This window comes from Arvicola amphibius, chromosome 2, assembly GCF_903992535.2.
Source record: "Arvicola amphibius chromosome 2, mArvAmp1.2, whole genome shotgun sequence".
NCBI classification, from domain to species: domain Eukaryota; kingdom Metazoa; phylum Chordata; class Mammalia; order Rodentia; family Cricetidae; genus Arvicola; species Arvicola amphibius.
Genome location: NC_052048.2, coordinates 44,707,124 through 44,732,745, shown reverse-complemented (window position 1 = coordinate 44,732,745; position 25,622 = coordinate 44,707,124). Strand labels below are relative to the sequence as shown.

Sequence of the window (25,622 nt, the reverse complement as noted above, 5' to 3'; positions counted from 1 at the left end):
TGCTCTTTTAGGGAAAGATCAGTGCCACACATGAATACATGTGCCAAGTGATCTGTCAGCATGTGCTAAATGTTTAATGCAAGAAGTTTTTAAAGGTGAGATGAAAAGATCTTCTTCTTCTTCTTCTTCTTCTTCTTCTTCTTCTTCTTCTTCTTCTTCTTCTTCTTCTTCTTCTTCTTCTTCTTCTTTCTCCTCTTCCTCTTCTTCTTCTCTTTCTCCTCTATTTTTTCACCTCCTCCTCCTTTTGGGGATACAGGAAATTAATCCCTTTACCTTATAATGCTAGTCATGTACTCTGACTCTAGGTCATATCCCAAGATAGCATAAGATAATTTTTTTATTTTTTTATTTTATTAGCATACGATATTTTTACAGAATATTAAATCTGCTTGTGCTAGCTCATATTTGAAATTCCAGTCCTTGAAAGGTTGAGAAAGGGGGTTGGAGAGTTTGATCCCAACTTGGGCTGCATCATAAGATTTTGTTTCAAAAACTTAACAATAGTAATAATTTGGTAAAGAATTAATTATGTTGTAGTGGTCCTTCAGCAAGATGAAGGATGTAATCTAGTAAAATCTCTGTGTATAATCCTTTTTTAACTTTTTCTTTTTTCTTCTTTTTAAGACAACTCTCACTATGTAGTCCTGAAACTCACTATATACACACACTCACAACGTTCCACATGCCTCTGCCTCCCAAGTGCACCTGTGTTTAAAAGTGTCCACCAATATGCCTAACCTGTGCTTAATTCTTTTTTCTTTTTTTATTTTATTGAGCTATACTTTTATTTCTGCTCCCCTCCCTGCCTCTCTCCTCCCCTTCAACTTTCTCCCATGGTCCCCATGGTCCCAATTTACTCAGGATATCTTGTCTTTTTCTACTTCTCCTGTAGATTAGATTCATGTATGTCTCTCTTACAGTCTTCATTGTTGTGTAGGTTCTCTGGGATTTTTCTATCACCATGCATAAAACTCAAGTCCAAATGGATCAAAGAACTCAACATAAAAGCAGTCACAGTGAACCTCATAGAAGATAAAGTGGGAAGTACACTTGAATACATTGGCACAGGAATCTGTGCATAATTCTTAATGGTAAGTATATGTATAGGATACTCCTTCCTTCATATCTTTGAAAGTGTTTGGTTATTGATGAAAGTTTTATAATAATGATGCAATTTTGATACTCAAAATTGTATCAGTGTGTATGTAAGAGAGAGACAGACAGACAAAGAGAGTACTTCCTGTATATATATGTGGGTGTAGATGGACTCCCCTGTGTAGGATCTATGAAGTCCACAGATTGATGTTGGGTTATGTTCTTCCTTGAAGTTCAAACTTATTTTTTGTAAAACATATTTTATGAATCTGCAGTTCACTGTTTTTTGCTAGAATAGTTGGTTAGCGAATCTCTTATATCTGCCTACTTCCATTCTTCAGCCTTGAAATTATAATAAGAGCCTCCATGCCTAACTTTCCATGTAGGAGCTGAGGGTCCAAACTGAGGTGTATATGCTTGTATAGCAAGAGCTTTACCCACTGAGTCATCTCTCCAAACCAAGTTCTCACAATTTCTTCAATTAAAAAATTGGTTCCTGAATTCCCAGTTATATAAGATTAGTTATTCTTTTTTAATCTAGCTTTGCTATATTTCTCTCAATTACATACATATATTTGTAATGATACTTACTTTTAATTTAGTATTATTCAAAAATTTTATGTAGCATATTGTTTTAATTTAATATAAAACCCTGTTTAAAAGTGTTTTGTTGCTATAGAAAAATCAAATATTTAATTAAGAAAGTAAAGCAATGCATTTTCTTAATCAAAGGCAAAATATTCTTTTCATTTGAGACTCTTTGGAAATTATTGAAGCATAATTTTCTACTTTGCATGTAGCTTCTTCTGTTTTCTTCTTGTAGGGAGAGAGCAAAGTGGGGTTTGTTAAAAAAAATACAGCTACATAAAGAAATTATACTTGGGGAATGAAATATAATTCCTGATCTAGGGAACAACATAAAGGAAAAACATTTATGTAGACATTCAAGAGATTGTTAGGAAAAGAAAAACAGTACTAGCAAAAGACATGATTGCAATAAGGTGGGACATATTTTAAGTCAAAAAGGAGGGAACTCCATGCTTTGCATTGCACACAAGACATAAGGAGGAACAAAGAAGAGGAAAACTCCAGGGAAATTGTGGAGGAACTGGAGTAGGGTGTAGCAAAGCCTACTACAAGCCTGATACGTGAGAAGGCTGCAGAGTACTGATGACCCCGAATTCACTGCACAAGGAGGGCTGGTGGATTCATTGGAATCAATATTTGCCTCTGAGAAAAGCACTATTCCACCTCCAGCAGTTTTCACTCTTCTTTGAACATATTATGATACATGAAGTAGGGTTTATGGGATGAATCCATTAGAGAAAAAATGCGTTAGTAAGTTTGAAAGGTTTCTAGGAATACTGATTCTTGAACAAGTACAAAAGACCCATAACTGTCTCTGTTACAAAACAGATTGGAGAAAGGACACCTCCAGTGCTTTCATGGAGCCTGTGTGAATTGAGGGACTCTGAAGCCCTGCATGCATATCCACACATCTCAGAATGCCAGCAACTGTTGTGTAGTATCTTGGGCTGATACACTTCTAGTGGTGTGATATGACCCATCTGTGTGTCAGTATTCTTCATAAATCCCATGTTAAGTCATACTCCACTCTGCTCAGCTACTTTCTGAATCTAGGTCTCAGACATTGGTCCTTGTATCTTTTGAGTTCTATATATAAGTGGCATTCAAAATAAAAATCTCACCATGATACCTCTAAAACCGTTATCAGTTTCCAACAGGATAAACTCTGGACATTTAACAGGACAGATGTACTTCCAGTGCTGGCCTCTCTCTCTGGCTTGCTTTCATCATATGACTTTCCATCTCAAATATATAAAACTGATCAAAATTTACTATGTTGTTAATTAGGATTTCAGGTTCTCTGGTCATTTCTTCTCCAATTCCTGTGGAAGTAGCTAGACCTTTATTTTACTTTTTTATCATAGTGTCCTAAGACTGCAGTGACAACTGCCACAAATGTGTGGCTTGAACAAAACTGTATTCTCTCACAGCTCTGAATTCCAGAGCTCATGGACATTTGGTCCTTCTTCTCTAAGGTTCTTGGGAAACCTTTTCCTTTAATTTTCTTGTGTTTGCTGCTGTAGCAACCCTTGATATTCCTTGGTTTATAGTTAAATACTCCAGTTTCCTCATTGGCCTATTCCTTCAGACCTAAGTGTGTTATCAAACATCCTACAGATGCCAGTGATTGGTTAATATCTATTATAAAACCGTATGATCTCATCTTAACTTTATTCCATCTGGAAATACCTTATTTATGAACAAAGTCAACTTTACAGGTATCATAGATGACATCTTTAACACATACTTAAAAAAAAAACAGGTCTTACTGTTATATAGCCTGGGTTGGCTTTAAAATTATGTTTCTGCAGAGCTGGAGAGATGCCTCAGAGGTTCAGAGTACTGGCTGCCCTTCAAGAGGTACTCAGTTCAATTCCCAGCAACCACATGGTGGCTCACAACCATCTGTAATAAGATCTAGTACCCTCTCCTGGTCTGCAGTGATACTTGCAGACAGAACCCTGTATACATAATAAATAAATCTTATAAAAAGAAGTTATGTTTCTGCTCCATCTCCCAACTGTTGATACTAGAGACACATCATGTATGTGCCAATATAACTTTTTAAAGATGCAGTTTGGTCTACAATACTTGCCTTTCATGCCGTCTGTATGACCAGGTTAAAGGCAGGGTTTCATGTAAAGAAACTGGTTTTCTTGGATTTACTTGCGGAAACAATTTTCATATTGATACATCTTATTGAATCCAAGTTGAGAAGTAGGGTTTGTAGATAGGGAAGAATGACATAAGGGGAATGGGAAAAGAAGGAAGAGAAGAGGAGTCCAGTGTTCAGGTTGATAAACTCTAGATGGAACTTTCTGTCTCACCTGATCCCTCAGCCATTCAGTCCCAAAGAAACAAACAGAGGTTTATATTAGTTATAAACTATTTGGCTCAGGTTTATTATTAACTAGCTCTTACAACTTAAATTAATCCATAATTCTTATCTATGTTCAATCATGTGGCTTGGTACCTTTTCTCAATGAGGTATTCTCATCTTGCTTCCTCTGAATCTGACTGGCAACTACGTCTCTGCCTTTCCTCTTCCCAAACTTCTCTTAGTCTGGTTGCCCCACCAATACTTCCTGCCTGGCTATGGGCCAATCAGTGTTTTATTAAAATAATATGAGTGACAAATTTTAGAGTGTATTAAAGCATTATGCCACAACCATAAGCCCCTACATGTACTCTAAAATTGAGTGACCAGTCTTTGGCCAATATTCAGAAAAGGCTAAGACTTCCTTCCCACACTACTCCCTTTCAAAGTGTGAATACTCAAGTGTCTTTTGGCCATTCGAACTTCTTCTGTTGAGAATTCTCTGTTCAGTTCAGCGCCCCATTTTTTAATTGGGTTAATTGGCATTTTACCGTCTAGTCTCTTGAGTTCCTTATATATTTTAGAGATCAGACCTTTGTCAGTTGCAGGGTTGGTGAAGATCTTTTCCCAGTCAGTAGGCTGCCTTTGTGTCTTAGTGACAATGTCCTTTGCTTTACAGAAGCTGCTCAACTTCAGGAGGTCCCATTTATTCAATGTTGCCCTTAAAGTCTGTGCAGCTGGGGTTATGCGTAGGAAACGGTTCCCTGTGCCCATTTGTTGCAGAGTACTTCTCGAATGGCCAAAAGACACTTAAGGTCATGCTCAACCTCCCTAGCTATCAGGGAAATGCAAATCAAAACAACTTTGAGATATCATCTTACACCTGTCAGATTGGCTAAAATCCAAAACACCAATAATAACCTTTGCTGGAGAGGTTGTGGGGTAAGGGGTACACTCATCCATTGCTGGTGGGAATGCACACTTGTGCAACCACTTTGGAAAGCAGTGTGGCGGTTTCTCAGGAAATTCGGGATCAACCTACCCCAGGACCCAGCAATTCCACTATTGGGAATCTACCCAAGAGATGCCCAATCATACAACAAAAGCATATGCTCATCTATGTTCATAGCAGCATTATTTGTAATAGCCAGATCCTGGAAACAACCTAGATGCCCTTCAGTGGAAGAATGGATGAAGAAACTGTGGAATATATACATGTTAGAATACTACTCAGCGGTAAAAAACAATGACATCTTGAATTTTGCAGGCAAATGGATGGAAATAGAAAACACTGTTCTGAGTGAGAACCTCCACCTGACGATAGATGAAGAAAATGACAGAGCCCCACATTGGAGCACCGGACTGAGCTCCCAAGGTCCTGATGAGGAGCAGAAGGAGCGAGAACATGAGGGAGAAAGTCAGGAACGAGAGGGGTGCGTTCACTCATGGAGACGGTGAGACAGAATTAATGGGAGATCACCAACTCCAGTTGGAATGGGACTGATGGATCATGCGACCAAACCCGTCTCTCTGAATGTGGCCAACAGCGGGGGCTGACTGAGAAGCAAAGGACAATGGCTCTGGGCTCTGATTGTTCTTCATGGACGGGCTCTGTGGGAGCCTTCTCAGCTTGGTCGATCACCTTCCTGGACCAGGGTGGAGTTGGGAGGACCCTGGTCTTAGCATAGAGTGGGGAACCCTGATGGCTCCTTGGCCTTGAGAGGGAGGGAGGGGAGGTATGGGTGGAGGGGAGGGGAGGGAAGGGGGAGAAGGAGGGAAGGGGGAGGAGGAGGGGAGGGAGGGGGTAGGAGGGAAGGAGATGGAAATTTTAAATATAAAAAAATAAACCATGAGAAAAAAAAAACAAAGTGTGAATACTCTTGGACAATTAAGATATTATGCAAATATGACCATAGTGGTCTACAGTAGAAAATTTTTCTGTTTTCCCAGACTCGAGTGAACCTACATTAGTATTTCCAGGGACTTTTCTACTAAAGTTACAGATGTAGCAATTTTTGATTCCCATGTCTCTACCAGCTATGTATTCAACTTCAGTAAAGTCAATAGTTTTTGTTGTTTCTAGGGTTTTAGATTAATTGTCTACTAAAAAGTTTTCTTATCAAATGTTGGTAGCCCAGTGTTAACATGTAGGAGACAACTTCCTTAAGCATATTAGGCTTGAAAGTTTAATGTATGTTGGTCCAATGCTTTAGAACTTTATGGAATAAGGCAATGTTGGAGAATAAAATTAATACAGCACAAAACAGGTTAGTGATCAATATATTCCTATTTCACAGTGTGTCTGCTGGACTGTCTCTGACACTTTTGTCTGCAGAGAGAAGGCTGTGATAGTACATTGGAATCATCTTGCACCCTGGCGTGACAAAATACTAATGACCCTGCTCTGTTAACAATGCTTTATTTCAAAATGCTATGGTATTTCTGTTTTTCCTGGATTTGGGTAAAAAGAACTACTTTTCTCTTCACTTAAGTCATGTATTTCCCATCATAACATTTGTTGGGGTAAGCTGTTTGTTCATTCTGGCTGCCCAGAACTGAAATAATCACACAGAAACTGTATTAATTAAAATACTGCTTGGCCCACTAGCTCTAGCTTCTTATTGGCTAACTCTTATATTAATTTAACCCATTTCTATTAAACTTTATATCACTATGTGGCTGTGGCTTGCTGGCTAAAGTTTCACCATCTGTTTCTGGTGGCTCCATAGTTTCTCTCTCACTCTGCCTACTTTCTCCCAGCATACAGCCTAGTTTTCCCCACCTAGTTCTGTTCTTCCCTGGCATAGGCTCAAAGCCTTTTATTAACCAATAAAAGCAACACATAGATATAAGGACCTCCCACACCAGTTCCACTTTTCTGTTTAAACAAAAAGGAAGGCTTTAACTTTAACATAGTAGAATTATATATAACAAACCAGTTATCAAGCAAGAACAACTGTTACAATATTTATATCTACTTTATCTTTTATCATAACTAAAGAAAACTATAACTATAAATTCTTCAACTCCATCAAAGACTCCAGAAAGATATGATATTACCTAAGTAAACCGGAAGTACATTGTAAGCAACTTTCAAAACTCTAGAATTGACAAAGACATCTCACTGTCTGGAAGTCACCCAAAGTTCTTTTGTGTTGTTGGAATATCCATCTTCAGCCTATAGGCCCATAGTATCCAGCAGACTTTTCCATGAAGGAGAAAATTTTAAAGACATACTGCTTGTTTGTCAGTCACTTTCTTCTGTGTCCTGCAGAATGTCTGGCAGACTCTTTCATGTAGCAGGAACCCCAAAGGATCATCTCACCTTTAGGCAAGTTCAGCAGTCATTACTCTGTGGGTCCTGTATTTCCAGTTAAGCAGTCCAGGCAAGAGCAGTTTCTTGCCCAAATGGCTAGCAAACTCCATTAGGATCCTATTTGATGCCCATCTTCCTCTTGAAGTAGATTGGTGCTGCCATGAGCAGATGTGTCTTATGGTGTCTTATTGTTATGAAAAGTCCTAACTTCTTAAAACATTTTAAATGCCATATTCTGTAGTCTTTGAAAGGGTTCAAGGATACCTATCTATCTGAAATATATCTCTGTACATCTAGAAAATCTAACTAACATGACTACAAGTTTGACTATTATAGATATTATCTATTAACCTATATGTCTTAATTATACATTACATTTTTAAAATGAGTTCCACAAACACAATACCTTAATCAAGATCAGAAATACAAATACATATACATATATCAAAATTGACCTTAAATTTATATAAATAAACAAGATTAATTAATTAAAACACTGCTTGGTCTATTGGTTCTAGATTCTTATTGTTTAACTATTATATTAATTTAACCCTTTTGTATTAATTTTATGTTGCCATGCAGCTTTGGCTTACTGGCTAAAGTTCCCAGCACTAGAGAAATTCCTAGGATGACCACAAGGATGACCCGAGCTAAGACCCTAAGCAGTAGTAGAGAGGGTACCTGGCCTTGCCCTGTAGTCAGATTGATGACTCTCACAAATGTTACCATGGAACCTTTATCCAGCAACTGATGGAGACAGAGACAGAGACCCACAGCAGAACACTGGGCTAAGCTCCTAAAGTCCAGATGGAGAGTGGGAGGAATTCAAGTAACGAGCAAAGAGGTCAAGACCATAATGGGGATACCTACTGAAACAGTTTACCTAATCAGCTAATCAGAGCTCACCAACTCTAGCTCGACAGTGAAGGAACCAGCATGGGATGAAGCTAGACCCTCTGAATATGGGTGACAGTTGTATGGCTGGGACAGAATGCAGGGCTGCTGGCAGTGGCACCAGGATTTGTTCCTGCTGCTTTTACTGGCTTTTTGGTACCCATTCTCTTTGGATGGATACCTTGCTTAGCCTAGATATAGTGGGGAGGACCTTGGTCCTTCCTCAGAGCAATGTGCCTTGCTGTCTCTGGGGAGTGGATAGGGAGCATGAAGTGAGTGGGAAGAGGGGATGGGTTGGGAACTAAGATTGGTATATAAAATGAAAAAAGATAATTTGTTTTTGTTTTTAAAAAATAAAATAAAATAATTGCATGCTTAGGGTTCTGTCTTGTGATGGTCCTGTTCTTGGGTTTAAAAATAATTTTTTTTTTCTTTTTCTTTCTCTGTGTTGGAGTGAGGCCCTTTGTTAGTTCCCGGTCATCCAGAACCGAAATAATCACACAGAAACTGTATAAATTTAATCATTGCTTGGCCCATTAGCTCTAGCACCTTATTGGCTAATTTTTACATATTAATTTAACCCATGTCTATTAATCTGTGCATCATCACAAGGTCGTGGCCTACCAGCAAAGTTTCAGCACATCTGTCTCCAGTGGTGGCTCCATGGCTTCTTGACTCAACCCTTCTTTCTCCCAACATTCAGTTTAGTTTTCCCTGCCTAACTAAGTTCTGCCCTGCTAAAGGACTGCAAAGCAGTCCTTTATTAACCAATGGTAATCACAGCATACAGAGGGAAATCCCACATCATTTCTGTTTGTCTGCCTGCTCCCCTTGCTATCCCCCTCTATCTATCTCTCTATGTCTCTGTCTCTCTCTGTTTCTGTCTCTGTCTCTCTCTCTCTCTCTCTCTCTCTCTCTCTCTCTCTCTCTCTCTCTCTCTCTCTCTCTCTCTCTCTCTCTCTCTCTCTGTATGCATCTGTGGGCACATGACCATATACCACCCAACCATATCACTCCTGTCTCTACTTCCCTAGTACTGGGATCAAAGGTGTGTGATCCCAAGTGCTGGGATCACTTTTGTGTAAGTTATGTTTCACTTTTAGATAGATTCAATCTTGTGAAGCCCAAGGGCCTTGAACTAACAGATCCCTCGGTCTCTGTCTCCTGATTCCTGGAATTAAAGTTGTTTGCCACCACTCCCTGGCCCCTAGTAGCTTAGTTTTATACTCTGATCTTCAGGCAAGCTTTATTTGTTAAAGCATAAACAAAATGTCACTACAGGGATAGGAGAAATCCTATTTCACTGCCTTCTTCATGGATGCCAACATATTGTTCAGCTCCTTCGATTCCTCTTGGAGCAAATGTGTTTGCTCACTCTCTTTTTGATGAACTTGAGCATGTTCTTGCCCTTGGATGTCTTGAGCAAATCCATGAAGAGCTACTTTTTGGAATTTGCTGTGCTTGATGAGATGCTAGGTGCCCTTGTGGTCCTTGGTGAGCCCTTAGGGTTCAGCATATTTTCCATTAGATTTTGTCTTTTCATTTAATTATTTTTTCTCTATTACTACTACTACTACTACTACTATTATTATTATTATTATTACAAATTTTCACCTCCTCCCCTCCTCCCATTTCCCTCCCCCTCCCCCATTCCCCCTTCCCCTCCTTCTGCAGTCCAAAGAACAGTCAGGGTTCCCTGCCCTGTGGGAAGTCCAAGGTCCTCCCCCCTCCATCCAGTTCTAGGAAGGTGAGCATCCAAACAGACTAGGTTCCCACAAAGCCAGTACATGGAGTAGAATCAAAACTCAGTGCCATTGTCCTTGGCTTCTCAGTCAGCCCTCCATGTAAGCCATGTTCAGAGAGTCCAATTTGATTACATGCTCCATCAGACCCAGTCCAACTGGCCTTGGTGAGTTCCCATTAGATCGGCCCCACCTTCACAGTGGTTGGGCTCACTCTTCGCGGACCTGACTTCCTTGCTCATTTTCTCTATCTCTCTGCCCCTCATTTGGACCTTGGGAGCTCAGTCCAGTGATCCAATGTGGGTCTCTGTCTCTATCTCCATCCATCGCCAGATGAAGGTTCTATGGTGGTATACAAGATATTAATCAGAGTGGCTATAGTATAGGGCCAGTTCAGGTGCCCTCTCCTCAGCTGCTCAAGGAAAAAGCTGGGGACATCTCCTTGGACACCTGGGAACCCCTCTAGAGTCCGGTCTCTTGCCAACAGTCAAATGGCTCCCTTAATTAAGATATATACTAGAGGCCCCTCAATGGAAGAAAGGATAAAAAAGTGTGGAATATATACACATTAGAGTACTACTCAGCAGTAAAAAACAATGACATCTTGAATTTTGTATGCAAATGGATGGAAATAGAGGACACTATCCTGAGTGAGTTAACCCAGACCCAAAAAGATGAATATGGTATGTATTCACTCATTAGTGGATTCTAGCCATAAATGAAGGACATTGAGTCTATAATTCATGATCCTAGAGAAGCTAAATAGGAAGGTGAACTCCCCCCCCCCAAAAAAAAAACCATGTAGTTATCCTCCTGGATATTGGAAGTAGACAAGATTTACAGGCAAAAATGGAGAGCTTGGGGGTGGGGGTGGGGTGGGGATAAGGGGAGATGGGGAGAGAGAAGTGAGATGGGGAGGATGGTGAGAACTTGGCAGACAGTTGAGATAGAGGAAGAGTGGATATGGGAACAGGGAAGTATCTATCTTAATTAGGGGAACAATTTGAGGGTTCATTTAATTATTTTTAGGATCCATTGCCTGGATTGTTTTAGTAATTTTTAAAGTATTTTTTTTTAGTTTTTATCACATGTATTTGTGGTTGTGTGTAGATACACATGACACATTATGTGTGTGTATGTGTGTGTCTGTAAAAGTCAGAAGAGAATCTTCAGGATTTGGCTCCAGATATCAAATTCAGATCATCAGCTTGTTGACAACTGTTTTTATCTGTTGAACCATCATGCTGCTCCATTTTAACAATGTTTTTATTATGCCTGTGTTGTGAGCTCCCAAGAAACCTCCCACGAGTCTGAGTTCATATGCAAAAAGTCTTTATTGCAAGCTCCAGCTTGGAATCTCCATCCACTCCAACATAGTGGTTGGATCCGGAAGAGTACTGAGCTCGGCTATGGCAGGGTTTTTGAGGGGTAAAGCATGTGGGGATATGAGAATTCCAGTCAGACGGGGACAGGAGTGAGGTAACAGAAGGCTTGTCACAGAGGGATTGGAACTGATACTGCTGTAAGAAAATTGGCAACTTATATACAAGTTAGGTAAGCTATTCTTAATGTTCCTGGGCATCTAGTACTTGTTTGTCTCAATTCTGATTGTTTTCCCAAAGGGCACAGTCTGTGGTTTTTCCTGGTTATTGTAATGGTGAGGCCTTGTCCCAGTGTTGTTAGTTTGCACCCTGTCATGACTACACTGATGTTAAATTAACCCTCTTCAGTTTTAATTAGTAGATTCTGCCTCCAAATAGAAGTTAATTTACTTACCATATATATAAAGGCTTCTCATAATAGAGCCCTGTAGCCCTCTCTCAAACTTATATCACTGCCTCTCTTCCATCCCACTTTTGGAGGATATACTGTGTTCATATGCAGCTCCTCAGTAAAGCTTTGTGCCTTCCCCTTATCCGCGATGAAATATTTTTTTGTTTACTCTAGCATCCTTCCAACCTAATATTAGGGATGCTTCTCAAATCTTCCCTTTTTAAGGAGCCTCTTTTCACTGATGTGCCTGGTACTTATGCTTCCATTGTGTGAACTATTTTAGCAATTATTGTGCTTAGTTTCATTGAGAGGCCTACTTGAGACTGAAGCTTTAGTCCTGTTGTAAACCCACACTGCACGAATATGTGCATCAGGGCTTTGGTTCTATAGTTGTCCTTGAGCCTTGCCCAAGGAAACTGGCAGAGCTTAGAGTGAAGATGAGGGAAAGCTTTTCAGAAGTTGGTCAACCAACATCTGCCAGTCTCTTAATGCAATTCAGTCATATAACCCGAGGTACAATAATATGAAAGTGGTTTCGTATTTTGAAAATACATCCATAGAAACTATCCATTTACAAAATCTGTAGGCAGCATAAAGGCATGTGAGAAGTAACAGCATTAATCATAGCACTGAGCTCCAAAGATATCCGCTTCACCTTCTGACAAAAAATCCAAAACAACTTCAGCAGAGAAAATCAGAGCACTGCATTAGACTATGTATGTGTCTTATTTAATACACCTGTTTTTCTTTCTTCAATAATGCATACTTTCTTTCCCCTTTCACACTGGTGACTCTTACTTTAATGGTTTTTAGTGTGTGTGATGATGTTTAGATGTGGATGCAGACAGACAAAAGTTTCTCTATCTTTTTGTCCCATTTCTATAAATTACTCAAGGTCAATAACAGGCTGCAGTGCTTTTGCAATTACCTGGAGGATGGGATTTGTTATTGTGTTCAGATAAGTGTGCTGATGCCTCCTTTATTTATGGGCTGAGATAAAAGCCATGCAGTCTTCTGAGACAAAAAGCAGGTATATGTTTTATATCTGTGTTTTTGATGAGTTCTCTCATAGACATTGTACCTTTCATAGCCCAGTGACTACCTGATGTAAATTTCAGGTGAAATAAAGGTGTCAGCATTTAGTATTTTTTTTTATGGCTTGCATTTATACAGCAAGAAAACAAACATCTCCCTTTGCCAAACTATAGCAGATACAGACGTGGTGTGTGTGTGTGTGTATGTGTGTGTGTGTGTGTGTGTGCAGTGTGTGTTTATTATCAAAACTGACAGTCTTCATCATTTCATCAGAACATTTAATTAATTAATATTAAAGACTTATTGTTTTGCTTATGTGTATATGTGTATGCACCTGTGTATATGTGCACATAAGTGAATCAGATTCCCTTGAGTTACAGGTGGTTATGAGTCAAGCAACATGCACAGTGGGGACCCAACTTGGATTCTCTGCAAAAGCAGCACACAGATACTCAGTACTGCTGAGCTGCTTTCCAGCCCCTGTTATCAAAGGGACGGGAGGTTCTTGTTCACTCTTGCTCTCCTCTCCTGTTTTCCCTTCCCTGCTAATTGCCTTGTTCTTGATTCCACAGCTGTGTCATTCATCTGTCCTCTCCTTGAACTTGTTAGCTAACCATATCTTCGTACTTCTTTCAGAAAATTGTCCTGGATAGTTACATTTGAATACTTAAGGCCTGACTAAAAAATAAAAATAAGTACTTTTATTATTTCCTATACCATATCAGGAATAGAAAACACATGAAGGGTTATCTTTGTGTGTGTGTGTGTGGTACTTTTATCTGGAAATATTTATATTCCACATTTACTACTATTATTATTTATAATGCCATTGCTTTTAAATGAACAATACAATTCTGGATGAAACTACACATTTACACTTTGTACTATTCCTGTCTTTCTGAGTCCCTGTGCTTCTGGGAGATCATTTTCTTCTTGCCTTAAGGAATCCCTTTCTTGTTTTGTTTTGTTTTGTTTTGTTTTGTTTTGTTTTTTTTCCTTAGGAGTCTAGTGAGAACAAATTACCCCAGAGTTTGCTTTTACCTTGTTCTTGTATTTCTTCTGCATATATAATTTGAAGTTAGCAGTTAGCTATGTTTTCCTTCACTTGAGTGGTATTATACTTTTCTCTCTGCCTGCCTGCCTGCCCCCTACCCCCCACCCCCCTCTCTCTCTCTTCCTTTTATCTTTTTTGGAAAATTAGCACCTTGTTGTTACTCTGAAATCTTTTCTTTTCGGCTTTTAGAGACAGGGTTTCTCTGTGTAGCCCAGGCTGACATTGCACTAACAGTATTCTTGCTTCAACCTCCTGAGGGCAAGGATTACATTTTAAATCACTGTGCCCTCCTGTGTTTATTATTTTATCTATTTGTTTTTAACACACTCTACCTTTCTTTAAGGTGTTTTGTCGTCTGTGTAGTCCTTTCTTTCTTTCTTTCTCTTTTTCTTTTTCTTCTCTGTGATTTATAGATTTCAGCATGCATGTTAAACAGAAAACAAGTTAAGTGAAGTGAAAGGAAAGTCACTCAGCTAAAATGCCAAGCAGAAAAATGATAAACAAAGTGGCATTAAACACAAAAAGGCAATTAAGGATTTAGAAGTATTGAGAAGCAATATAATAATAGAACAAAGGTTTTATCTACATATGCAAATGACCAGGACTGTTACATCTAAAGACAAAAAAAAAAAAAGAATACAAATCACAGCAAAAAAAAAAAAAAAAGGAAAGAAAGAAGACTACACAGACAACAAAACAAGGAGACAAAATCTTTTTTCTTTTTCTTTTTATTGATTTTTATTGAGCTCTACATTTCTCTCTGCTCCCCTCTTTTCCTCTCCCCTACCCCTTCAACCCTGCCCCAAGGTCCCGATGCTCCCAATTTACTCAGAAGATCCTGTCTTTCTCTATCCCATGTAGGTTATATCTATGTAAGTCTCCCTTAGAGTCCTCATTGTTATCTAAGTTCTCTGGGATTGTGGTTTGTAGGCTGGTTTTCTCTGCTTTATGTTTTAAAACCACCTATTAGTGAATACATGTGATAATTGTCTTTCTGTGTCTGGGTTACCTCTCTCAAAATGATGTTTTCTAGCTCCATTCATTTTCCTGCAAAATTCAAGATGTCATTTTTTTCTGCTGTGTAGTACTCCATTGTGTAAATGTACCACATTTTCCTTATCCATTCTTCAGTTGAGGGGCATTTAGGTTGTTTCCAGGTTCTGGCTATGACAAAAATGCTGCTATGAACATAGTTGAGCACATGTTCTTGTGACATGATTGAGCATCCTTTGGATATATGCCCAAAAGTGGTATTGCTGGAAACAACCTTCTCAAGGAGACAAAATCTTAAAGGAAGGTAGAGTGCATAAAAAACAAATGCTACTTTACTCTTTTTTTCTCTCCAGGTATAGAAATCATGGAAGAACAGTGAAATCACACTTCTCAGTTGCTGCAATTGGCTTTGGCCAGTTAAAATACCACAGACACTTGATGTGGGAGAGTCTTCTATTTGTGTTGATTTCATTCATTAATAAAGAAACTGCCTTGGGCAGCCCTTAGGTGGGTGGAGTAGATAGAACAGGAAGAAGGAAGTGAGGTAGATGGCTCAGTCAGATGCCACACCTCTCCTAAGTGAGACAGACCACTGTGCCTCTCCTGAGAGAGATGCCAGATGCGATGAAGCCAGCCACCAGGTCAGATGTGCTGAATCTTTCCCAGTAAGACACCATTCGTGGTGTTACACAGATTATTAGATATGGGTTAGTCAAGATGTGAGTAAGAGGCAGTATTTAAAAGAATACAGTTTCCGTGTAATTATTTTGGGGCATAGGGCAGCAGGAAGCCAGCCCACAGTTAATCACTACAGACACTAATTAACCACACTAGAGTTTTTACTGCTGAGATCCTCAGAATCAGAATGAACATGTATATAACTATCATGGCAGACATAGACAAGGTATATATAGCATCTGCTTTGTTGCTTTGCCCTTTAGTGTTTAAAAAATAGGATGTCAACTGGGCTTAGGGGTACATACCTGTAATTTTAGCATCAGGACACTGAGTCAGGAGTATTGACATAGTTTGAAGTAACTATGGGCTGTGTAGGAAGTACCTGACCTGCCAACTCTACACAATGAGATATGACCTTGCCTCAAGACAATAAATATAAGTCAGCATGCTCATACACGATTGTAGAGCAGAAATCAAATTTTGTCCTAGTTTCAAAACTTTCTAAAAGTCTTCTAATCCAGGAGGCTTGAAAGCACAAAAAGGATAGTTCAAGCTTGTATATAGACTGTCAACTAGATAAGTAGAAAAAGTATGTGAGCAGGAAAAATCTCTTCAGTTCCAGATTTTTAGAAATAACTTTTTAAAAAACACATTATATGTGTGGCTGGAATGATGACTCAGAAGTTAAGAGCACTTGATCTTCCAGAGGACGAAGGCTTGCTCTGATTCCTAGAACACCATTATAGCTTAAACTATCTGTAACTCCAATTACAGGATATCCAACACTATCTTCTGACATGTAGTCTTGCACTGCCATTGCATGCTCAAAGTTCACCAATGTGCAAACAGGAAAAATTACCATATGCATGAAACAAAAATAAAATATAATTTAAACACAGTTCATTCCATATGACATTTTATACAATTACAATATTTATCATGATGAAGGATAGAATACACTGGTTATCTAAACACTCAGGATGCAGAGGCAGAAGGATCAGAATTTCAAATCTGTCCTTAGCTGCACACTGACTTTTAGACCAGATTTGGCTATATGTGACTTTGTCTCAAGACAAGCAACAACAAAAATAGTCTTGGAAAGAAAACATATCACATTCTTAGTGGATAGCTACCACACAAAACTAGTAAAAATGAATATGGAGTAGAAAATTATCTTTAAGCAATCTCATTTATCTAGAAACATTTTAAATCTGTATATGGAAAATTCTCTTCAGAACAGTTTTCTTCTGCCAGAGGAAATTCTATCTTATTGTAATATCCACATGAGTAATTAAAGGACCACCAGAACTTTGGGACAAGTAAGAGTCCCTTATTTAAGTTAGTGACCATAAACAGAGTCCTGCCACAAAAAATTCTTGGTACCAATGTAAGGTTTATAAAGTCAAAAATTACATCACACCGAAGACAAAGAAATTCAGTTTTAGTTCAGGTGACTAACGCAATTTGTTTGTTATTGTGGAACAATTGACCTTCCAAAGATGCAAGTATAGCTGCATGAGAACTTTCTGCAGCAGAGTTTGCTCATCTGAGCTAGGGCAAGTTAAACTAGGACAAAATGGAGTTACTCTAGGTAACTCATCATTCCACAAAATGCAACAGGAAGGTTAAACTAAAGAGTCATATTTCTGATTCAGTAAGCAAATTCATGCAGCCTTTTCTCATACCAGAGTAAGAAAAACATAACATGGTAGTGTCTGTCTGTCTGTCTGTCTGTCTGTCTGTCTATTCATCTATCCATTATCTAGTTGATTTTAGACAAGGTCTCAAGTATTCTTACTGGCCTCCAATTCATTACATAGCTGAGGATGACCTTGAGCTTCTGATCCTCTTGCCTCTACCTCTGTACAGTGCTGGGGTTTGAATCCAGGGCTGTGTGCATGTAAAACAAACACTTCACCAATAAAATTACTTCTCCACCTTCCAAAATCTGTATTTTTATTGGAAAATTTTTATGGGATAGATTATTAAATAGAATACTTATATAACAACAGATTTTCTATCATTCAATTTGTGTCCATTGCAGTAACATCTATAAATCAAATATTTCACTTACAATTTAAGTTTCAAACTCTGGTCACCTAGGTTATATGTTTATTAATATCACATTTATTTTATATGGCACACTGCCCTGTTGATGCTGAGTCATGCATAAGTGATCATGAGAGACGGGGGGTAATGATTTCTGTTTTAGCTTATGATTGAGTTTTGTATATTCCGAAGTTGAACATTATGTGATAGTATCAGTCTAGAACCCTACACCCATCCTCATGGGCTTCCCAGTGCAGGATACAGAGGAACAAGTCATCAGAACCAAAGAAATTATTAAAGGACATTAGTGTGCATGTTTTGCCAAAATGAGAGCATAGGTGCTCATGAAGATATTTCTGCCAGAACTTTTGTGTAAGATTGATCTGAACTCTGAAATCAAGGGCTTCTTACCTAGTGAGAACTAGGGGTCCAACAGCAAACATTTCACAGTTAAAACAATTCCTTCCAGGACTCAGGCACGATATCCCACTCTGCACTTAGAGGACAAAGAAAGCTTTCCTAAAAAGCCTCCTGAGCAGGTAGTATAATGCTCCCCTTTCCTTTCTTAGAAACAAAATGCTTCCTGTTTAACTTATGTACAGCACCTAGTGAAGACGACATGCTGCAGTCTCCTAGGCCATTTAGCCTTGCTTCTTGTCATAACTTTAGATCAGTGAAAGGTAAACAGAAAACTGATTGCCAAATGCATTCAAAGTCATCTTGAAATGCAGCTGTCTCTCTCAGACTTGACTTTACTCATCTTGAAATGCAGCTGTCTCTCTTGGACTTGACTTTACTCTCCCTAAGGTCTCATAGTGGTGGGAATATGGTCTCCATTTTGCCACAGAGGACAACAGAGGAATTCATAAGATGGCAGAGCAATACAATGCAGTGTATTGTATTCTAGCCTTCCAGAAACGGGCAATACATGAGAGTGACTCTGATTTAATGGACTATGGCTTTTAGAGCACACAGCAGCCTAGCTTCCAGCCTGGGTGGCTCTCAGAACCTGAAGAGTTCTTTGTCCTTCATTTCCCTTTGCTTCTGGATCGCCTCCTACTGTTTAATTCATCTTCAACCACAGGAAGTTTTCCATCCTATTTCTCCCTCTTTAACCTCTTCTCTCCTTTTATGTTAGCACCATAAAACAATATTGTCTCTGAGCTATTTCCCTTTCCCTTTCTTCTTATTCTTTTATTCTCTTCTTTCTTTCTTTCTTTTTTTTTAATACAGAAGCTTACTCATTTCGTAGTATAGATTGTCCTTGGACTCATGGAGATGAGTCTTGCCTTACTCTCCTGAGTGCTGCAATTACAAACATCAGAAACTGTCATGGCATAATACATACTGATTCTATCCTCTGTTACTCTAGCAAAGCCGGACTAAAATATACTGTCATATGGTATCCAGACGCAAGTACATAGGAGCACTGTGGACTTCTCCACGAGAGACTTGAAGTTTATGTGTCCAGGACCACATTACTTTGAGGGGTTTAGGAAACTCCTTTTCTACTTTATCTAGAAGAAAAAAATCACTCTTAGACCAAAAGAAAGAGTAAATAATATCAATATTTATTTAATCATGACAGTTCATATTAATCAGGCAGAAGGATGGGGTGATACAAGTGATAACACAGACATTGAGATGACTGTTTCTGAGAATTGCAGACTGAATAAAATCAATGCAAATTGTTATTAATACATATTGTGTCAACATTCTCACGTAAGGGCCTGAAGAGATGGCTCAATGGTTAACAGCCTTTACTGTTCTTGTAGGGAACTCAGGTAAAGTTCCAGTTCCCAGCAGCTACATGGCAGTTCATAACACTTCATGACTTTAAGTACAAGGATATATAACACTACGACACCCTCTTTTGGCCTCCACAGGTACTAAGGGCTGCGTGTGTGTGTGTGTGTGTGTGTGTGTGTGTGTGTGTGTGTGTTTAAAACATACACATAAAAAAATTTAAAACTCACACAATGGGAATGTTTGATTGTAGCTTTAAAATTCTGTGCTCAAAGACAGAAAGACAAACACATACACACAGAACTGGAGGAGGGAGGAAGGAGAGAAACATAATGAGAGAGAGAGGGAGAGATTTAGAGAAAGTGACCCACAAAAGCAAAAGGATCTGCAACTCATCAAAGTCATAATGTGATATTATATAAAGACAAAGAGTTCACCAGTTATAGTCACTGAGAAGTCACCCATGCTCCAGTAAACAGCCCCTACCTGCGCTCTTACAGGCAGCTCTAATTAAACGCAGTGGGCACATATGCACAAAACAGACATGACAGTAGGAGGGGAAACTGTTGGAAAGAAGAGTTTTGGTGAGAGAATGGGAAGGGATATGACTGTAATGGGCAGTGAAAGGCCTGATGTTGCCAATAATTTTTAAAAACAGTACCATGGTTTATTTTGTTTTTTTAATTTTTAAAAAGATGTATTTCTTTTTTATTTATTGTGTGCACATATTTGGCCTAATTGTGTGTCTGTGCAGTATATGTCTACAGTACCTAAGGAGGTCAGAAGTAGGTGTTACACCCTCTGGAACTGGAGTCACAGATAATTGCTAACTGGCATGTGGATGCTGGGAACTGAATCTCAGTTGTCTGGAAGAATAGCCAAAGTTCTTAGCTCCTAAACCATCTTCCCAGCCACCATCTTTTATCTTAATGTGAAAAAATATTTCTATTTTCTATGCTTCTATAACATGTCTTACCTTTTGAGTTTTTAAGAAACTAGGAGTCTCAGTTCTAAGTACATTTAGATTATATCATACATGCTGTTTTTTTCCTCCCAGAGTCAATTAATAAATTAGTTTAATTGTTCATGTCCAGTATTGAGCTGAGGGCCTCCTACTTGCAAAGGTTGCGCCCTACCACTAAGTTACATTTCTTACAGAAGCTGTTTCTGGACCATACTTAAGGTGTCCAAAATAATGAAGTGGGAAGGTTCCCGATGAATTATGAAAATCCAGAGATTTAGAGTTATGATAAAATACTTAATTCTAATCCTCAGGTCTCCTCCATGTGCTTTGATCACATAAAATCTTCATAAAAGTAAACTCCCTAGTTGAATTCTTTGAGAAATAAGGAAGTGCTCATGGTGTTCCTCAACAGAATGCTCTGGCTTTTGTCTGTGGGAGATGAAGGGATTATCAGCTTCAAATATTTCAGACTTAGGTTTAACTCTTGAGTCCCCAGTAAAGCTTTAGTCCAGTGTGATGCACACCAACTCACGCTTCTGTAAGAAGCACTCGTTCCCAGGTGGGCTTTATAATAAGCCCTGCTTCTCTGGCCGAAAGATGAAGATGAGAAGGAAAGCTTCTCACTAGCTGATCTGCTCCTAAGGTCACTGAGAAGAAGAAGGCACAGTCAGGAAATACGGTGTTACCAGGTGCTACAGGGCAGTATAAAATTGCAATACTCACTTTTGTTTTACTCATGCATTGTGCCAATCATACAAGTGTGACATTGTGATAAAATTGGAATTCTAAACAACTGAGAATCACCTTTTCAGAAATATTTTAATTGCTGGAGAATATGCTAAATTCATCCCTAAGGAATTCCTGTTTATAAAATACATGGCAGCCTGTTTTCTTCACATGTAGGTGACTTTAGCTCTCAAAACCTAGGCTTTGTGTTTGGAAATAAAAATCTTTCACAACAGCAAAGAAAGTGCATAGGCTGCAGTGGAAAGCAAAACAGGAGTGTGAAAGCAGCGTGCTTTGCTGCCAATTAGGGACATAGTGCTTTCGCTTTTAATCATGCTTCTTCCCAAGTGTGTTTCTCCTAATGAGACAATATGGTAACCAGGGTCCCAAGTCTAGCAAAGGTTAATCGGTTTATCTTCATTATCTCAAGTCCTGGGGAATTGAATGGCCCTTGAGACACACAGTGAATGGGTTCTGTCCTGTAAAATTGAGAATGCTTCATGCCCCACCAAAATAAAATCTTCAGAACTTTTTGTTGTTGTTGTTGGAGACTCTATGAACGTATATTATATTTCCAGAGGGTAGATTAAACTCAGGACTATCACTCTTTTCTGGAAATGTAACATCACATCTGGTAAGTTATCACTTCATTCAGCCCAGAACGAAGGTTTCAGTCTAAGTTAAATTGAGTGGTGAATTATGCAATCGTATTACAGAAGCTGAAAACAATCTCATTATTTTTTACATTAGTAATGATTGTGAGCTGTCTTCCTCTGTATGATGAAGTTGATTCTGAGGTCCATTTAGCTCCAAATACTGATGGGGGTTTTCCCTGGAGTGACACCGACTTCCTGTGGAAGGATTCTTCATTTTGTCCGTTTCCTCCCATGCACAGTGGTACTCTGTTAGGTTGCTAAGTCGAATGAAAGTGTAGTGAGAGATGGAGGTTAAAATTAAATGACGTTCAGCCTGGGACCTTGCATAGCAGTTATTAGAATCAGATGTTTGCCAAATGGGAGACATCGGAACCTCAGGAGTTAATATTCTTTGACAGCCTATCAACTGGTTGAGGATGGGTCAACTTGAACTATTGGTAAATACACAGAGTTTGAGATGATTTTTATTTATTTTGCATGTTCTGTGCACGTGTTCATGTGTATGTTCAAGTATGTATGTGTGTGTGTGCACATATGTGGGTGTGTGTGGAGTGTGCATGTATGTGGGTGTGTAGGCCAGAAGATAATCCCAGCTGTCAGCCCTCTCTCAAGTCAGGTATGTGCATTTTTCTTTTTTTGAGACAGAGTCTCTCATTGGTCTGGAATTCAATGAGGATGCTAGGGTAACTGGCCAACAAGCCCAGGAATCCACCCATTCCAGGCTCTCTATCTCTGGCATGACAAGAATGCACTACATCTGACATTTTTATAAGGATCTGGGAGTCATCCTCAGCTCCTCATGCTAGCAGGGAAATCATTCTACTGGCAGAACCAGTTCCCCATTACCCTGAGATGGTTGTCTTTTTTGTGAGGATTCAACAATAAATTACAATTAATGCATATCATTGCTAATATTGTGTGGAGGTCCAAAAATGCCAGCCTTATGTTATTGTAAAAGTGAAATGCCGCTGGTCCTGAGTGGCTGCAGAGGGTCACGCGGAGCAGCGAGTTCCAGGCTGGGAACCTCATGGTGGGTGAGAGACCTCGGTGGGGCAGCCAGACCCATGAGGAGAGACAGATGATTGGGCATGCCATGAGACCATGCCACAGGTCTCCAAAGGTGGTTGGTCCCAGACAGGGAGCCACGTGGCAGGTGAGAGACAGAGACATGGATAGGCATGCCATGCAGAGTGAGGTTGGATATTTATTTAGTGGGTTATGGAAGGGAAAGGGAGAAGGGAAGAAGAGCAGAGAGAGAGAGGCAGAGATTAGATAGATAGATAGATAGATAGATAGATAGATAGATAGATAGATAGATAGATAGATAGATCGATAGATAGATGGATAGATAGATAGAGAAACAGAAGGGAAGAAGGGGTAAGTGGGGAGAAGGGAGAGACAGAAGCTGCCTCTTTGAGAGGGAGACAGAAAAGAAAGGGTCTCAGGCTGGAAGCTGAAGATCAGCTTGCCTGGGAGATAGGAGAGGGGGTGGGCTTGGATTGTTTCTTAAAGGGATAGAGCAGACCATTACACAATGTCCGCCTTGTCTGAAGAACAGAGAGTTTGAGGTTGCTCAAAAATTTTGACAACAGGGCAGGGCTCTGGTGGGACCTAGTCGGGAGCAGCCGAGTGGCCTGGCTCGCTTGTCTTCGTCCTAGTCCCAGCCCGCACCGAGAGAGGACCCGGGCCCAGCCACGCCCCAGCACCACAGTGGGCTCCAAGGCCAGCGGGATGCAGCCTCTGGGCCAGACCCCTGCCTATGTGCCCCGCCAACCGGGACTTCACCTTCGTCTCTTCCGCAGTTGCAGAAGATCTCAGTGGTTCTATAGCAGCCCCAGATGTCAAATTAAATCTCGGTGGAGGTGGAGATTTTATCAAAGAATCTACAGCTACTACATTTCTGAGACAAAAAGGGTATGGCTAGCTTCTGGAAGTTGAAGGTGAGGACCCTGGAGATAATAAGCCACTTTTGGAAGAATTGGACATTGATCTAAAAGATATTTACTACAAAATCCGTTGTGTTTTGATGCCAAAGCCATTGCTTGGTTTTAATAGACAAGTAGTGAGAGACAATCCTGACTTTTGGGGTCCACTGGCTGTTGTCCTTTTCTTTTCAATGATATCATTATATGGACAGTTTAGGGTGGTCTCATGGATTATAACCATTTGGATATTTGCTTCACTGACAATTTTCTTACTGACCAGAGTTCTTGGTGGAGAAGTTGCATATGGCTAAGTTCTTAGAGTGATAGGATATTCATTACTTCCTCTCATTGTAATAGCCCCTATACTTTTGGTGGTTGGATCTTTTGAAATAGTGTCTACATTTATAAAACTGTTTGGTGTGTTTTGGGCTGCCTACAGTGCTGCTTCATTACTCGTGGGTGAAAAATTCAAGACCAAAAAGCCTCTCCTCATTTATCCAATCTTTTTATTGTACATTTATTTTTTGTCCTTATCTACTGGGATGTGATCCAAGTTGTACATGAGTTGAAAACGATGGTATTACATTTGTATTGAGCTTGGAATTCTTGCTGAAGGGGTTTGGAAAAAAAAACATAACTAGTAAAATTTTATACATTCCAGATAGAAAGGCAGGTTTAAAGTCTTTTTAAAACAATATTTTTTTGTATTTAAGTAATTGCAGTTATCTGGGATTCTTTGATAAGAATTCCAAATTCTGTTTGGCTTCATATTCCATGAATAAATAAAAAGTGTTGTGTTTTTTCAAAAAAAATTTTTGACAAGAACCAGGGCTATACATCCTGACCTAGGGTGTGGTTACTTGGTCTTTTGACAGTAAGATGGCACACACAGGCATTCACTCCACTCTGACCATGGTCAGAATATTCAACCTTGCTTCTGTTCCTTATTTTATAATAGGAGGTTTAACCTTGAGAGTGGTTGCCTTCAGGATAGTTGGTCTAGGGTGAGTTCACTGCCTAAACAACAGAATGTTTTTCTCATGGATTAATTGCTTAATGTCTCAAAGCATTGAAGCAAGTAACTGCTCTATTTGTCCTTTGTGTCTTGTTAAAGCAGTCCTTTTGTCTTCTTCCCCTAGGTGTATTGAGGTATAAAAGTGTATGGAAAATTAAATGCAGGCAGATTTCAGTATTCATTGGAACTCCCTCCTGGTACTATCCTATGTCTTCTGTTTTATTATTTTCACTTGCACCTTTATCCTCTTTACTATTTTTCTGATCCCCATGCCTCTACCCTGCTAAATGGTATTTTTGTCCAAGCTGGTCTCTGACAATGTTGTTAATCCACATTGTGTCAATATCCTCAGACACTGGCAGTATTTCCTATTTTTTAATCTGTAAGTAGTAAACTGTACTCATATATTTGTCACAAAGCTTTACTGTTACCTGTCAAATAGAAAAAGGCAGATTTTAGGCAACATTCATTATCATAGAGAATTTTTTTTAAAAATTCACTCTAAAGAAGAGCAAGACAGCTATTCTTGGCATTATAAGAAAGGGATTTTTGCAGGTTTATTATTCCAGCTATTCAGACACTAAGACAGTTAAAGTACTGCCTGAGATAAAGAGTGGGAAACAAGAATGGTGGAGAAGTAGGTCAGTGATGGAGCGCTTGCTTGTCATGGACAAGGCTCGAGGTTCAATACCAAGTAATACCAAAAATACCTTTTTCCAAGAGAGAGGAGGAGAGGAGAGGAAAAGAGAGAAGAGGAGAAGAGAAGAGAGGAGAGGAGAGAGAGGAGAGGAGAGGAGAGGAGAGGAGAGGAGAGGAGAGGAGAGGAGAGGAGAGGAGAGGAGAGGTAAGAATTTAGGAATGTACATACCAATTTTAAAAAGGTTTTACTTGTTGTGATGAATTGGAACCAAAAACATTCCCCTATAGCTAGCTGTTAATGAGAAAAATCTAAAGATGTAATTTCATGGAAAAAAATCTGAGAGTGAGTAGACAGTACATTTAGTTGCTTATAATCTTAACTGAATTGTCTCAACTTGTTGACTTGCAGGAAATCTA

At 39.3% G+C, this 25,622-nt stretch overlaps 1 pseudogene; it reads left to right on the top strand.

Annotated features, from left to right (window-relative positions):
• Positions 1-23,357: 23,357 nt before the first annotated feature.
• Positions 23,358-24,099, top strand: LOC119806186 (annotated as a pseudogene).
• The last annotated feature ends 1,523 nt before the right edge of the window (positions 24,100-25,622 follow it).